This window comes from Bufo bufo, chromosome 5 (genome assembly GCF_905171765.1).
Source record: "Bufo bufo chromosome 5, aBufBuf1.1, whole genome shotgun sequence".
Taxonomy (NCBI): Eukaryota; Metazoa; Chordata; class Amphibia; order Anura; family Bufonidae; genus Bufo; species Bufo bufo.
Genome location: NC_053393.1, coordinates 322,585,782 through 322,603,627, shown reverse-complemented (window position 1 = coordinate 322,603,627; position 17,846 = coordinate 322,585,782). Strand labels below are relative to the sequence as shown.

Sequence of the window (17,846 nt, the reverse complement as noted above, 5' to 3'; positions counted from 1 at the left end):
AATTAGGCAGTCTGGATGGCAGAATAGTAGCCTGGGAATTTGTAGATCTTCAGCAAAAAAACAAAACTAAAAAACTAAATAAAATCGCTAGGCAAATGTTTTATTAGTTTCCCAGTTAATGTGATTTTTTGTTTCTTCGACTGGAGGGTCGATTTAATGTCAATTTAGTTGTAGGTTATTGGATGTCACAAAATAAGTGTTTGCAGTTTCTGCAAAATCCTGATCTCAAAAATATGCAAAAAAAAAAGTGTGTCATTATCCTGCCCTGCTCTGAGAATGGCCATGGCAATAATTACCATACAGTGCAGCAATCATATGGTCTCTTATTTAGGGGCTTGGGATGCTTTTAAAGGCTGTCAGGGTTTCTCAACTCCGGACCTCGGGACCCACCTACCGGTCAGGTTTTAAGAATATCCCACAGAATGAATACCTGTGGTAAGTCCTGATGCATTAACACTAATTATATCACCTGCTCAATACTAAGGAAATCCTGAAAACATGACTGGTAGGTGGGTCCCAGGGACCGGAGTTGAGAAACCCTGGGCTATGTACACCTTTGAAGGCAATTTTTTTAATGATTGCATTTTTACAAATTTTTGGCTAAAAATCTTTTTTCAATTGGACTTTATTAACCCCTTAAGGACTCAGCCCTATTTCACCTTAAGGACTTGGTCATTTTTTGCAAATCTGACCAGTGTCACTAAGTGCTGATAACTTTAAAACGCTTTGACTTATCCAGGCCATTCTGAGATTGTTCTTTCGTCACATATTGTACTTCATGACACTGGTAAAATGAAGTAAAAAAAAATCATTTTTATTTATAAAAAAATACCTAATTTACCAAACATTTGTAAAAAATTGAAAATTTCCAAGTTTCAATTTCTCTACTTCTATAATACATAGTAATACCTCCAAAAATAGTTATTACTTTACATTCCCCATATGTCTACTTCATGTTTGGATAATTTTGGGAATGATATTTTATTTTTTGGGGATGTTACAAGGCTTAGAAGTTTACAAAATTTACAAAAACTTAATTTTTAGGGACCAGTTCAGGTCTGAAGTCACTTTGCGAGGCTTACATAATAGAAACCACCCAAAAATGACCCCATTCTAGAAACCACACCCCTCAAGGTATTCAAAACGGATTTTTACAAACGTTGTTAACCCTTTAGGTGTTCTACAAGAATTAATGGAAAATAGAGATACAATTTCAAAATTTCACTTTTTTGGCAGATTTTCCATTTTAATAATTTTTTTCCAGTTACAAAGCAAGGGTTGACAGTCAAACCGAACTCAATATTTATGGCCCTGATTCTGTAGTTTACAGAAACACCCCATATGTGGTCGTAAACCGCTGTACGGGCACACGGCAGGGCACAGAAGCAAAGGAATCCCATACGGTTTTTGGAAGGCAGGTTTTGCTGAACTGGTTTTTTTGACACCATGTCCCATTTGAAGCCCCCCTGATGCAAACCTAGAGTAGAAACTCCAAAAAAGTGCCCCATTTTAGAAACGACGGGATAGGGTGGCAGTTTTGTTGGTACTAGTTTAGGGTACATATGATTTTTGGTTGCTCTATATTACACTTTTTGTGAGGCAAGGTAACAAGAAATAGCTGTTTTGGCACAGTTTTTATTTTTTGTTATTTACAACATTCATCTGACAGGTTAGATCATATGATATTTTTATAGACCAGGTTGTCACGGATGCGGCGATACCTAATATGTATACTTTTCTTTCTATTTATGTAAGTTTTACACAATGATTTCTTTTTTGAAACAAAAAAAAAATCATGTTTTAGTGTTTTCATAGTCTGAGAGCCATAATTTTTTCAATTTTTGGCCGATTACCTTGGGTAGGGTATGATTTTTGTGGGATGAGATGACGGTTTTATTGGTACTATTTTGGTGGGCAAACAACTTTTTGATTGCTTGCTGTTGTACTTTTTGTGATGTAAGGTGACAAAAAAATTGTTTATTTAGCACAGTTTTTATTTTTTATGGTGTTTATCTGAGGGGTTAGGTCATGTGATATTTTTATAGAGCCGGTCGATACGGACGCGGCAATGCCTAATATGTATACTTTTTATTTTCCCTATTTTTTCCCTATTTTTTTTTAACTTTATTTGGGGAAGATGACGTTTTGGTTTATTTTTACTTGAAACTTAATTTTTTGGGGGGAAAACTTTATTTTTTTTCAACTTTTTTTTACTTTATTTTTTGTCCCACTTTGGGACTTCAACTTTTGGGGGTCTAATCCCTTTTACAATGCATTCCAATACTTCTGTATTGGAATGCATTGGCTGTATGAGTAAGGCCTCCTGCACACGGCAGTTTTTTTGTCCCGTTTACTGGCCGTTTTTTGCGTTCCGTATACGGAACCATTCATTTCAATGGTTCCGCAAAAAAAACTGAATGTACTCCGTATGCATTCCGTTTCCGTATTTCCATTCCGTTTTAACATAGAACATGTCCTATTATTGCCCGCAAATCACGTTCCGTGGCTCCATTCAAGTCAATGGGTCCGCCAAAAAAACGGAACACATACGGAAATGCATCCGTATGTCTTCCGTTTCTTGCTGAACCATCTATTGAAAATGTTATGCCCAGCCCAATTTTATCTATGTAATTACTGTACACTGTATATGCCATACGGAAAAACGGAACAAAAACGGAAACAAAAAACAGAACAACGGATCCGTGAAAAACGCCATACGGTCGTGTGCAATAGGCCTAATACTGTGTGTATTACTCATACAGCTTCCGGCCTGTGAGATCTAGGGGGCTGGATCTCGCAGGCTCTTCACCGGAAGGCAGCGCGATGCCTTCCTTAGACATCGCACTGCCTTCACCGCCGCAACCACAGGTAAAAGCCGCAAACCACAGGTCTGAATTGACCTGCGGTTTGCGGCGATAGCCGACATGGGGGGGTCACGGGACCCCCTCCGGCGTTGTGACAGGATGCCCGCTGAATGATTTCAGTGGACATCCTGTTGCGATTAACCCCCGCCGCAATCGCGATTTTAAGTTAGAACGTACTGGTACGTCCTGAGTCCTTAAGGGGTTAAAAAATATTGAGCCGTTCTGTCACAAAGGGTTAACTGTTTGTCTAGCTGAGAGACTGGTACTTTCAATTTGAACTGAGCTATAGTGTTTAGGAGGTCTGAGAGCACAGATAAGTAGTCCGCAGCTCCTGGTCTGTCGGAAAAGAGGGAAAACCCAGAGGCTGCTACTACAGCATCTCAGCTATGTACAGAAAAAAAAACAATTTTTTTTGCTCAAAATGTGCACAATGCAACAATAAAAAAAATCCCCCCAAAAAGGTGCACATAGCTTGTAAGGGGGTATAAAAAGACCTACTACGGGTGAGGTCAAGCAATGTCAACCCACAGCAGCTAACACACACTCGATTTTGTGGTAAAATTGGGCGGACATTGGTCATAGTGGGTGGGCTGGGTTTAGGCTGCATTAAGCATTGGACATTGTGGCCTTAAATTAACATCTCACTTAGTGCAGGTGTTTCAATTTAAAGAGGACCTGCCACCTTCCCCCACATCTGTTTTAGTTACTACTTGCATTCCCCATGTAATAAGAATTGTGTAGCATCTATTCTTATGACTATTTTGTGCCATCCCTCTATTATTCCTGCTAGAAGTTATGAATTACTAGAAGTTTGAAATTAAGGTAAGGGTGTGTTTTTTTGGGGTGTCCCTGCATAGTCTGACCATGGCAGCACTGATTGGATAGTAGACCGGAACAGTGCAGGGACACACCCCTAACCGGTAACAGCCAGATAGACCTTCACTGCAAACTGCTAGGAAATCATTAAAAACATCTAGAAGGGACAATCCATATACTACCCAAATATAGTGTTCTGTTAACATAAAGTAATGATATGTATTTGTTAAACAAGTCACCAATTAGTACGTTACTTTATTACAAGCGTTCATGTGCAGCCAGTGTTATTACTAGGGATAATGTGGAATGCTGAAATACGACAGAGAAAACTAGCCTTCGGAAAAAAAAAGCTGAAAGTCTAGATGATAGAAATAAACGTTTATAAGTTATTACCATCTTGTTAAAAGAAATGTATTTTTACCCTTATCAAATAAATTAAATCTATGTTAGTATCTCTCCATGATACACCTGACTTTAAGGTGCTAATTTGTTTCACAGTTTCACGTTTTGGTGATAACATGATAAGGTATGGAGTCCCATTTCTGGAGGAATATAATTGTGTTGCCTACTACTTAGTGATCTTGGTAATTTCTCCTGATGTGAGATATTTTAGTCACTACTGCCTAATTCTGGTTATGTCCCTAATTCACCTTTTAATTTAGCCAGACAGAAAAAATAATCAATTTTTAAAACAGAATACTACAAATAACCATTTCGGTGTGAATACTTTAACCAGTACAAGACCAGGCCATTTAATTACCCCCCCAACCCCCAAAAACCCACATTTTCGTTCTTTAATGTTAGTATTTTTTGTTTTCATTTTAAATGCAGAAAGAGGGAAACCGTCTGTTTTTCACCTTTTTTTTTTAAATGGCACAAAGTGCACCTAAAATACATACATAAATGCTGTCCCCATTCTGTTACGCTCATTTTAGTAAGGGGGACTAGAAGCCAAGTTGTGGGCTAGTAATATTATTTTGTTTTGTAATTAGTTTTTTATTTTTACATATTGTGCCCACCAATGGATCTTATAAGACATTTGGAAGGCATTTTAACATTATTTTATTGATTTCTCCTGTAACAGACTCGTACTACGGAGCTGATCCGAGTCTGCCAAGAGCCAGCAGCATCTGCGGTTACCCTGTGATCACATGATCACTACAGCAGGACCAGCAAACGGCATGGCCACTTCTTCATCTGTGTACACGGCGCTCATTGTGTATACATATACACTAGGGATCGACCGATTATCGGTTTGACTGATATTATCGGCCGATATTCAGGATTTTGAACGTTATCGGTATCGGCATCTATTTTGCCGATATACCGATAACGTATGGGGAACACAGAACGCGCTGATCTCAGCGCTCTCTGTGTTCCCTTCGCAGCACAGGGGAGAAGGAAGCAGTGTCTCCCTCCCCCTGTGCTGCTGCTGCCGCCAATGAGAGGAGAGAAGATAAGAGGAGGGGAGGGGCTGTGGCCACCGCTCCACCAATGAAGATAAGTCTTTCATTAATTCATATACAGGAGGCGGGAGCTGGGAGCTGGCTGCAGAATCACATAGCAGGCTCCCGACCTCTATGAGCAATAGCTGCGGTCCGCGGTAGTTAACCCCTCAGGTGCCGCGGATCGCAGCTACCGCTCATAGAGGTCGGGAGCCGGCTATGTGATTCTGCAGCCAGCTCCCGCCTCCTGTATATGAATGATTGAGAGACTTATCTTCATTGGTGGCGCAGTGCGCCCCCCCCCCCAAGCCCCCCAGTATTAATCATTGGTGGCGCACTGCGCCCCCCATCCCAATCCCAATAGTAAAAACATTAGTGGCGCAGTGCGCCCCCCCCCCCCCCCCAGTATTAATCATTGGTGGCAGTGGCCACAGGATCCCCTCTCCCCCGATCGGAGCCCCAGCAGTGTAATCCTGGGGTTCCGATCGGTTACCATGGCAGCCAGGACGCTATTGAAGCCCTGGCTGCCATGTTCAGCTCCATGCTGCTGTGTGCACAAAGCACAGAGCAGCAGGGACAGTGTGAGATCCTATTCACCCTGATAGAGATCTATCAGGGTGAATGGGACAAGGGTTCTAGTCCCTAAGGGGGCTAAAAGTTAGTAAAAAAAAACCACAATGAAAAAGATTAAAAAATAAAATAAAATACACATTAACAATAAACATATTAATTTTCAGCAGATTTGTGTAGGAATTTTTTTATTTTTCTCAAAAATGAAAATTCCCAGAATATCGGTATAAATTATCGGCTATCGGCCTGAAAGTTCACAAATTATCGGTATCGGCACTAGAAAAATCAATATCGGTCGATCCCTAATATACACACACATTTATTATTATACAGAATCAAAGGAAGAAAGCAGCACTTGGAAAATAAAGAATTCAGTGGGTGACAGAATCTGCAACCTTGATAGGGCGATAAGGCCAAACGTTGTGGTTTCAAGTGACAAGTTAAGGGGCTGCTGGTTAACCCCGAAGCTTCTTTCACATGTTGTGGGAGATTATTGGAAACGATTATTGGTTTAAAGGAAAGGGCTTAGGTGCCATAGAAACCAATCAGATTTCACTTTTTAATCCCCAAAAGTGTTCTTCTATACCATATACTAATCAATTATTTTATACTTGGACCATATACACATACACTGCGTGCAGAATTATTAGGCAAATGAGTATTTTGACCACATCATCCTCTTTATGCATGTTGTCTTACTCCAAGCTGTATAGGCTCGAAAGCCTACTACCAATTAAGCATATTAGGTGATGTGCATCTCTGTAATGAGAAGGGGTGTGGTCTAATGACATCAACACCCTATATTAGGTGTGCATAATTATTAGGCAACTTCCTTTCCTTTGGCAAAATGGGTCAAAAGAAGGACTTGACAGGCTCAGAAAAGTCAAAAATAGTGAGATATCTTGCAGAGGGATGCAGCACTCTTAAAATTGCAAAGCTTCTGAAGCGTGATCATCGAACAATCAAGCGTTTCATTCAAAATAGTCAACAGGGTCGCAAGAAGCGTGTGGAAAAACCAAGGCGCAAAATAACTGCCCATGAACTGAGAAAAGTCAAGCGTGCAGCTGCCAAGATGCCACTTGCCACCAGTTTGGCCATATTTCAGAGCTGCAACATCACTGGAGTGCCCAAAAGCACAAGGTGTGCAATACTCAGAGACATGGCCAAGGTAAGAAAGGCTGAAAGACGACCACCACTGAACAAGACACACAAGCTGAAACGTCAAGACTGGGCCAAGAAATATCTCAAGACTGATTTTTCTAAGGTTTTATGGACTGATGAAATGAGAGTGAGTCTTGATGGGCCAGATGGATGGGCCCGTGGCTGGATTGGTAAAGGGCAGAGAGCTCCAGTCCGACTCAGACGCCAGCAAGGTGGAGGTGGAGTACTGGTTTAGGCTGGTATCATCAAAGATGAGCTTGTGCGGCCTTTTCGGGTTGAGGATGGAGTGAAGCTCAACTCCCAGTCCTACTGCCAGTTTCTTTCTGGAAGACACCTTCTTCAAGCAGTGGTACAGGAAGAAGTCTGCATCCTTCAAGAAAAACATGATTTTCATGCAGGACAATGCTCCATCACACGCGTCCAAGTACTCCACAGCGTGGCTGGCAAGAAAGGGTATAAAAGAAGAAAATCTAATGACATGGCCTCCTTGTTCACCTGATCTGAACCCCATTGAGAACCTGTGGTCCATCATCAAATGTGAGATTTACAAGGAGGGAAAACAGTACACCTCTCTGAACAGTGTCTGGGAGGCTGTGGTTGCTGCTGCACGCAATGTTGATGGTGAACAGATTAAAACACTGACAGAATCCATGGATGGCAGGCTTTTGAGTGTCCTTGCAAAGAAAGGTGGCTATATTGGTCACTGATTTGTTTTTGTTTTGTTTTTGAATGTCAGAAATGTATATTTGTGAATGTTGAGATGTTATATTGGTTTCACTGGTAAAAATAAATAATTGAAATGGGTATATATTTGTTTTTTGTTAAGTTGCCTAATAATTATGCACAGTAATAGTCACCTGCACACACAGATATCCCCCTAAAATAGCTAAAACTAAAAACAAACTAAAAACTACTTCCAAAAATATTCAGCTTTGATATTAATGAGTTTTTTGGGTTCATTGAGAACATGGTTGTTGTTCAATAATAAAATTAATCCTCAAAAATACAACTTGCCTAATAATTCTGCACTCCCTGTATATAAAAAAAGATGCATATATATATATATATATATATATAATGCGGTATTAGACTCTATAGCATAAGATTACTTGGAATCTAGCACGACATGTTCTCTAACATGTTCGAAAATACAGAATGCCTAATCTAAGACTGGTAAAAGCTGGGTTAAAACATTCCTTCTACCAAGAATAGAGCTGGCAATTTAATGCGATGGAATAGTTCAATGTCGTTGTTAACATTCAGAGTGATAAAATATTTATTGGCATATCTGAAACGTCTTATACTGTAAGATACATTAAATAACTGCCTGTCACAAAGCTCTTTGGGTTACAAAATCGGCACAAATGTACTTTGATCATTTTTTTTCCTGCTAAACTCATGGAAAAAAAAAATATTAAAAGCTAACATTCTTTCTGTAATAAGAGCATATTCATCTACTTAAAATTTAAAGGTTAAGAAAGAAGAAAGTGCTTTAATTGTGTGGTTGTACTTTAATGCCATATTTTTCCATTATCGTTGATTAGATTCTCATCTGTAAAAATGCCTACAGTTGGTTTAATAATTTTTTCATCAGTAAATTAGCAGAGTGAGTGTGTGTGCAGGGGAGAGAAGAGAGAGAGGGAGCTCTATATATACAAATGTAGTCTATCCTAACGATTGTGACATTTATAAAGACGCAAATGCCAAAACGTAAAGCTTTTCTGGATTTTATTATCAAATTAAGTAATGAAACTCAATTTAAATAGCCAGAACTGTCATTTTTTTTAATTTTTTTTTAACTGCGCAAGTGGTAAAAGTGATAATAAATGGAATATTGAGAAAGGAGAAAAAACACGGCTCATTCATCATTTTCATTCTGTTTCTTTTTTTCACACCAATTGTAACTAAACACAGCTGAGTGCGTTCACATCACCATTTAGCTTTCCATTCTTCTGATCAGTCAGAACACAAAAATAAAACAAAAATTCATTTTGGGCTTCAGTTGTGCTAATTTTGCACCCATTTTTCTCAGTTCTGTCAGAGAGCTGTTATTTTAGACAGGAGAAAAAGTCCTCCATGCAGAGCTTTTTCTCCTGTCTAAAATAACGGATCTCTAACGGAACGAACAAAAACAGATACAAAATAAGCACAACGGATGCTCACAATAAAAGATTATATATATTTTTTTCTGGATAAGAATTACAGAAAGCTAAACAATGATGTGAATGCACCCTTAGTCTGTGATCATCAATATAGGGAGACACTGCGGAGCTGGATATGTAAAGTAATTATTTAGGGCGGCATGATTATGAAATAATTTGGATGACTACACTTTTACTCCTATGGTCACACTATAAACAATTTACATTGTAAGCTCAACTGTAACAGTAGCAGAGCACAGTAGGGACCAGTCAGAAGACAATTCAGTTGTATCACATTTTAGAGCAGCTTTCTGTAACTCCAGTAGTCTTGAATGGACACATGAAGCCACCTCACCTAGTAGAACAGGGGTCAGGGATATGCCATCAGTCTTAGGCCTTTTCAATCAGCGATTGTGAGCCAAAACCAGGTGCGAGGCTAAACACACAAGTGCAAGTCTTTCCCTTATTTGTGATCTTCTTTGCAGTCTCTTACTAATATAGTCTTTGTTGAAAATCTGCACCATTTTCTATATTTCATAAGATATGCCCCCTTATTTACAAAGTCTTTTCTGCTGTCCACAAAATTGCTGCTGATGCAGGGTCATTCGACCAGACAAATCATCTATATGCCATGTCTCCTCCATTCAAACACACTGGACTTCCACTAAACTCCCAGCAGTGAAGTACAGATGGCAGGTGTAGTGTATTTAAATGGAGGAAACATCACACAGAGGTGAATTACCTGGCCACATGACCCTCCATCAGCGACCATCTTATGGACACCACCTCTGTGTGGACAGCACAAAATACTTTGTAAACAAGGGGGCATACCTTATAAAACGTAGAAAATGGTGCAGGATTTCAACAAAGGCTGTATTAGTGTCATATAATCATGTCAGAAACACATTGGTCAACAATAATTAGAACGTGGCCAACCCCTTTAAGTCTTTGCCTTGTAAAAATATAATAGAAACACATATCTGTATACAGAAACACAATTTCATGTGGCGTAAAAAAATAAATAAAATGCTTACCCTGTGTTGCAATCAGTGACTACAGGGTTCCCAACGGCCCCTGGAAATGACCTCAGCACAACAACCGCATGTACTTTAGCTAACTTCATAAAATAGGTTTCCATGGTTGAGCAGATGCACAGAATCCTAGGATCACCATGTATAAGGCCAAACATCTTCTGGAGTTGAGTAAAACATTGGACTCTGGAGCACTGCATCTACATGGATAAATAATGTTCTAATATTTGGCAGTCTGAAGCTGGGTTTGGTGGATACCCAGAGAATGCCATCTACTGGAATCCATGGTGCCTTCTGTAAAACTTGGTGAAGGAGGGGTTATTTGGGCTAGGCCCCTTCGTTCTATTGAAGGGTAATGTTAATGCTACAGGATAAAAATATATTTTACACAATTACATGCTTCTAACATCATGGATGTAGTCATGTGCACAATAACAGATCCAAAAAGACATGAGCTGATAAGTAGTGTTGATCGAGCATGCTCGACCAAACACCATCTTGACTCGAACACCACGGGAGCTCGAGCCTGATGCTCGAGTCAGTGTATTTAAATCTAATTTTGCCTCTATTTCTGAAAAGTTTCTGCCGGGATTTGAACTCACAACCGTCTACATTAGAGGCAAGACCCAAACCACTCAGCTATAAACTGAATGATAAACTGTCATAAATTTTTTTTTATATATATATATATATATATATATATATATATATATATTTATATTTATATTATTTTGTGCCATACTTTTTTTACAATTACAAAAAAATATCTGATACTTCTGCTGTATAGGAATACTTACTACATGAGAAACTACTATGAGGTTTTTCTGACAGTTTATCATTCAGCTTTATAGCGCCTCTAATGTAGAAGGTTGTGAGTTCAAATCCCAGCAGAAACTTTTCAGAAATAGAGGCTAAAATAGATTTAAATACACTGGGTGTCCCCAAGCATTGACTCCAATTATGGACAAAGCTATATATGGAGTCAGAGCAGGGACTCCTAAGCGCGGACTCACACTAGGGCATTCCCTCACTGTACAGCGATCTTCTGCATAGACCTCAGTGGGACCCGGCACCCTCCCCTCTTCAGAGCAGGGGGTACCTGGTTTAATGCTCAGGTTCTCCCACCGACTTCCATTGTGCTCTGTAGAGCACCCAAGCATCCCAAAGTATTCTACTCCAGCACCAGAGCACTTTGGTGCTCGATCAACACTATTGATAAGTTCTGATCTCAACCTTACTGAGCATATACCCACAGTGTTCTAAAGACCTGTATATCAGGCAGATTTAATATAAATGTATAAGATGTTAGGCGGTTGCACCCAATGGTCGATGGCTATAAAATGAAAAAACCATCAAGTCCGCAAAGTTATGAAATCTAATTTACCCATCTGTAAGGCACTACTGTACTGAAGTTAGGCTTTAAGATGCTGCATATGAACCACCGAATAAGGAAAGAAAATACATTGTTTCAAAATAGACAGTTTTGTCCATATTCCACTGCATCCAACTCTTATCACCTTACAGATGAGAGTTTATAAGGCCATGCAAGTAATTTCCCTGCACAGATGGATCCATTGCTTTCTATTTTGCACCTCATAAAAACCCATACAAGCTTCAGAGAGCAAGCCTTTCTTTTATTGGCTATAATGACACAGTACAACACCGGTCTGACATTTTATCTCACCATGACCAAACCATGGGGAGCACCACAAAGTGGCCAAGTGTAAATAATTACCTGGCTCCCGTTACGCCATAGATATCTGTATGGAGCTACTTCATCGCTATGGACTGGTTTGCCTTGTAATATACATTCACATAAACGGATTTCCTTCTGCTTGGAATATTATTCTATGCATCAATTTGATGTTTAATCGTCCATTAGAAAGAAAATGTAAAAAGAATTTCTGTAAATGCCCAAATATTATTTGCCCAAGTTCTCCTGTAAAGTAAATACACCTACAGTATACAGCTTCTCAGGGTGAGACATAACTTTGCAGTAGACAGACTATTATATACTGGCGCACCTACCAGTTGTCATCAGTGAAAAAAAAAATTCTACTCAAGAATGGTGATCTAACAGATTACAATCATCAGGAAGATCCAAGTGGGGACCTGTAGATCTTGACATTAGGCCACCAGAATGTTCTCTTGTTGGTTGTTGGTTTTAACACAACAGTAACAAAACAGCATCTTCGTAAGTTTGTGTTTCAATAATGGCAGTAGAGACTACAGGTATTGCATAGAAGGCTAGTGCAATGAGAAATTTTGGCTGCGATCATTACGGGTACACTGGTACATGAGTAAAAGAGTCATGATTTAAAATGACAGCAACAAGAACAGTCAGCATTACCTATAAAAATGCAGTAAATGTACAGGTGCACATACACCATCTAATACCAAAGCAAACACAAGATGCAACAGCACACTGCAAATATTGAATATATGGATTCTGCAGATGGGCCTATAAGCTTTGCATGCCATGAACCCAGAGGTGCACCTAGCCTTTCTGCTGCCTGAGGCGAAAACTGAAACGGCCGCCCATGGCACTTCTGCTGCCCCCCTCGTGCCCTTAACCTGGTGCTGTCTGATGCGATCGCCTCACCTGGCCTCATTGGTGCTGCACCCTGCATGAACCTCACACTTACAGCAGGTGTACAGTCGTGGCCAAAAGTTTTGAGAATGACACAAAAATTTGTTTTCACAAAGTTTGCTGCTAAACTTCTTTTAGATCTTTGTTTCAGTTGTTTCTGTGATGTAATGAAATATATTTACACGCACTTCATGCGTTTCAAAGGCTTTTATCGCCAATTACATGACATTTATGCAAAGAGTCAGTATTTGCAGTGTTGGCCCTTCTTTTTCAGGACCTCTGCAATTCGACTGGGCATGCTCTCAATCAACTTCTGGGCCAATTCCTGACTGATAGCAACCCATTCTTTCATAATCACTTCTTGGAGTTTGTCAGAATTAGTGGGTTTTTGTTTGTCCACCCGCCTCTTGAGGATTGACCACAAGTTCTCAATGGGATTAAGATCTGGGGAGTTTCCAGGCCATGGACCCAAAATGTCAACGTTTTGGTCCCCGAGACACTTTGTTATCACTTTTGCCTTATGGCACGGTGCTCCATCGTGCTGGAAAATGCATTGTTCTTCACCAAACTGTTGTTGGAAGAAGTTGCTGTTGGAGGGTGTTTTGGCACCATTCTTTATTCATGGCTGTGTTTTTGGGCAAAATAGTGAGTGAGCCCACTCCCTTGGATGAGAAGCAACCCCACACATGAATGATCTCAGGATGCTTTACTGTTGGCATGACACAGGACTGATGGTAGCGCTCACCTTTTCTTCTCCGGACAAGCCTTTTTCCAGATGCCCCAAACAATCGGAAAGAGGCTTCATCGGAGAATATGACTTTGCCCCAGTCCTCAGCAGTCCATTCACCATACTTTCTGCAGAAGATCAATCTGTCCCTGATGTTTTTTTTGGAGAGAAGTGGCTTCTTTACTGCCCTTCTTGACACCAGGCCATCTTCCAAAAGTCTTCGCCTCACTGTGCGTGCAGATGCGCTCACACCTGCCTGCTGCCATTCCTGAGCAAGCTCTGCCCTGGTGGCACTCTGATCCCGCAGCTGACGATCCTGGCGCTTGCTGGACTTTCTTGGACGCCCTGAAGCCTTCTTAACAAGAATTGAACCTCTTTCCTTGAAGTTCTTGATGATCCTACAAATTGTTGATTGAGGTGCAATCTTAGTAGCCACAATATCCTTGCCTGTGAAGCCATTTTTATGCAACGCAATGAAGGCTGCACGCGTTTCTTTGCAGGTCACCATGGTTAACAATGGAAGAACAATGATTTCAAGCATCACCCTCCTTTTAACATGTCAAGTCTGCCATTTTAACCCAATCAGCCTGACATCATGATCTCCAGCCTTGTACTCGTCAACATTCTCACCTGAATTAACAAGACGATTACTGAAATGATCTCAGCAGGTCCTTTAGTGACAGCAATGAAATGCAGTGGAAAGTTTTTTTTGGGGATTAAGTTAATTTTCATGGCAAAGAAGGACTATGCAATTCATCTGATCACTCTTCATAACATTCTGGAGTATATGCAAATTGCTATTATAAAAACTTAAGCAGCAACTTTTCCAATTTCCAATATTTATGTAATTCTCAAAACTTTTGGCCACGACTGTATAGTGAATATATCAGTAATGCAACTCAACATCCATAAATTCAATGATTGCATGAAGTGTTGAATCTTCAGTTTACTAAACAATGGAAGCAGAAGGTTACATCCACTGTGCAGAGGCTGCCAGCAAACTGCAGCTCAGCTACCATTAACTTCAATGGAAGCAGCATTGGTCTGTCCACTGTCTAGTGTAGTTCTGGCTCTGGAGATACAGCAGAACTGCTTTTTAGCAAGGGTGTGATCTCTCAGATTCCTGCCGCCAGATATTTATGGCCTATCCTATGGATAGGTCTTCAATATAAAATTAGTGGACAACCCCTTTAATGCTTACAGCACATAAGAGACATATACACTTGCAGTATAGCTAAGCATAGGGATCTCCCATCAGCAATACACTTTTGATGGCTTTGATCTAGACCAGTGATGGCGAACCTATGGCACGGGTGCCAGAGGCGGCACTCAGAGCCCTCTATGTGGGCACCCGCACCCAGGAAAAACTCTATGGCGTACCAATATGCTTTAGACTTTTCCTGCCATTCATCAGCACAGGACGCACTATGAACAGCACAGGCAGCGCACTGAATGTAGGCTATTAAGCTATTATAGCTATATGATAAAGTACATGAAAGATCTATTATATTGGTATTCAGGTTAAATTGCCGTGTTGGCCTTTTGCGATAAATAAGTGGGTATTTGGTTGCAGTTTGGGCACTTGGTCTCTAAAAGGTTCGCCATCACTGATCTAGACCATAACCAGATCTGATGATTCAGAAAAGATCTGTCATCCATGCTGAGTTATCATCCTGCCCACAGTGAACCGCACAGTAGTGTGCACTGTGAACAACTCTTGCTACTTTTTTTTAAAATCAAACACTTAGGAGACTAAATAGTTGCTTGCAGCTTCAAATAATTAAAATGACCCTTCACTGGAGAATGTCAGAAACATTAACTTCTCAGAGACATTCTGTTATATAAGTGGGTGTGGACCCACTGCACCACTGACTGGGTATACTCTGGAGGGGCGTGACTAAGCAACTACCTGGTCTTCACTAGAGCCTCTGATGGTCAGGCCAGGCTTGGGCAGTTAGGGTAGTCACCAGGTGCCACTCCAGAGCAGTCCCCGAGTCAGTGGCAGCTGACCAGGGGGTCAGAGATACCAATGCAAGCACCGAGGGGAAGGACGTGGTCAGGAAGTCCGAAGTCAGGGCAGGCAGCTATCAAGCAAAGTCCGTAAACAAAGTCCAAGATCAGAGGCAGGAAGCAAACAAGCAAAATCCGAACAATCCAAAAGCAGGGTCCGGTACACAGAAAAGCAGAAACTCAAAAAACACCTTCCCACTAGGAACTAGACAAGCTAGTGACCATGAGTTGATCCTGGGGCAGGAAGCGCCTTTAAATACTTCCTGCAATCCAGTCATAGGCTGGGGAGACAGAGGGTGTGTATATGCTGCCCTACAAGGGAGGAGAGACATGCCCATGCAGTACAAGACTAAAGCAGAAAGTAAGCTCTGGCATGGACCACAGATACAAGAGTTAAGCTACTTGCTGCCCACGCTTGTCAGCACAGGACATGGCAGCAGAAGGGAAAGAGGGAGCCCGGCACCCATGCTGTAGGTAAGGGGAGCAATGCCGGCATGGACCGCTGGGCTAACACATACTCTAATGTAGATAACCGTGAATATAAACTGACTGGCAATGATCAGCTTCTGCGTTGTGACCAACATTTCCTGCCAAACTATCTGCACAGAATCCATAGTAGTTAAGAACAAAGCAAAGTCTTTTTGTATGTAAAGTACTAGTCTTTTTGAGGACACTGATCCCAACCATTTGTTCAAACAGTATAAGGAAATCATATGTCCACAATTTGGCAAGTTAATGGTTTAGACCAAAATATAACCAAGTTCAATCTCCCCAATTTTCTTCAGGCTGGCAGGTCAGGGGTGTGTCCTTTCTGCTGCAACGTTCTCCTTGTAACTGTCACAACTTCTCAAAGAAGATCAGGCTGGTAGCAGTTGAAGGATGCATTGGAGCATGTGCGACATGCTCATTCAGCTCAGTAGTAGCACGTGCATGTTACTATACAGAATGAACATCAAGGGGGGCTGTTTGGGGGGGGTTAATACAGATTGGCGGGGGGAGGGATCTAATCTGAGGTCTGATGAAGATTGGGGATCTGAATGGGAGGTCTGATGAAGATTGGGGATCTGATCTGAAGTGTGATCTCATGCTGATTTATATTAAAATAAAATTCAATGTTGGCACAACCTTTTTAAGGACAACTATTTACTGTATTTTTCGGGGGGAAAATGTCCCTGCGTCTTATAAGGTGAATACTAATGAGCTCATTAGTAACGGAGGACCGGGAAGCTGGGAAGGCTCTGTACTCACTGCTTCCTGGTCCTCATGCTGTGCGCACCAGTTCACAGCACAGCCAAATGAGGAGAAGGATGAAGAGCGCGGGCGGTGGGCACTGGGGGCTGACAAAAAGAGGCACTGGGGGCTGACAAAAAGGAGGCACTGGGGGCTGACAAAAAGGAGGCACTGGGGGCTGACAAAAAGGAGGCACTGGGGGCTGACAAAAAGGAGGCACTGGGGGCTGACAAAAAGGAGGCACTGGGGGCTGACAAAAAGGAGGCACTGGGGGCTGACAAAAAGGAGGCACTGGGGGCTGACAAAAAGGAGGCACTGGGGGCTGACAAAAAGGAGGCACTGGGGGCTGACAAAAAGGAGGCACTGGGGGCTGACAAAAAGGAGGCACTGGGGGCTGACAAAAAGGAGGCACTGGGGGCTGACAAAAAGGAGGCACTGGGGGCTGACAAAAAGGAGGCACTGGGGGCTGACAAAAAGGAGGCACTGGGGGCTGACAAAAAGGAGGCACTGGGGGCTGACAAAAAGGAGGCACTGGGGGCTGACAAAAAGGAGGCACTGGGGGCTGACAAAAAGGAGGCACTGGGGGCTGACAAAAAGGAGGCACTGGGGGCTGACAAAAAGGAGGCACTGGGGGCTGACAAAAAGAGGCACTGGGGGCTGACAAAAAGAGGCACTGGGGGCTGACAAAAAGAGGCACTGGGGGCTGACAAAAAGAGGCACTGGGGGCTGACAAAAAGAGGCACTGGGGGCTGACAAAAAGAGGCACTGGGGGCTGACAAAAAGAGGCACTGGGGGCTGACAAAAAGAGGCACTGGGGGCTGACAAAAAGAGGCACTGGGGGCTGACAAAAAGAGGCACTGGGGGCTGACAAAAAGAGGCACTGGGGGCTGACAAAAAGAGGCACTGGGGGCTGACAAAAAGAGGCACTGGGGGCTGACAAAAAGAGGCACTGGGGGCTGACAAAAAGAGGCACTGGGGGCTGACAAAAAGAGGCACTGGGGGCTGACAAAAAGAGGCACTGGGGGCTGACAAAAAGAGGCACTGGGGGCTGACAAAAAGAGGCACTGGGGGCTGACAAAAAGAGGCACTGGGGGCTGACAAAAAGAGGCACTGGGGGCTGACAAAAAGAGGCACTGGGGGCTGACAAAAAGAGGCACTGGGGGCTGACAAAAAGAGGCACTGGGGGCTGACAAAAAGAGGCACTGGGGGCTGACAAAAAGAGGCACTGGGGGCTGACAAAAAGAGGCACTGGGGGCTGACA

At 42.0% G+C, this 17,846-nt stretch overlaps 1 protein-coding gene across 1 annotated transcript in view; it reads right to left on the bottom strand.

Moving 5' to 3' along the window:
* The window catches only part of DROSHA (drosha ribonuclease III), a 351,648-nt gene that overhangs the window by 70,534 nt on the left and 263,268 nt on the right, over positions 1–17,846 (bottom strand). The gene's annotated exons all lie outside the window — the stretch shown is intronic.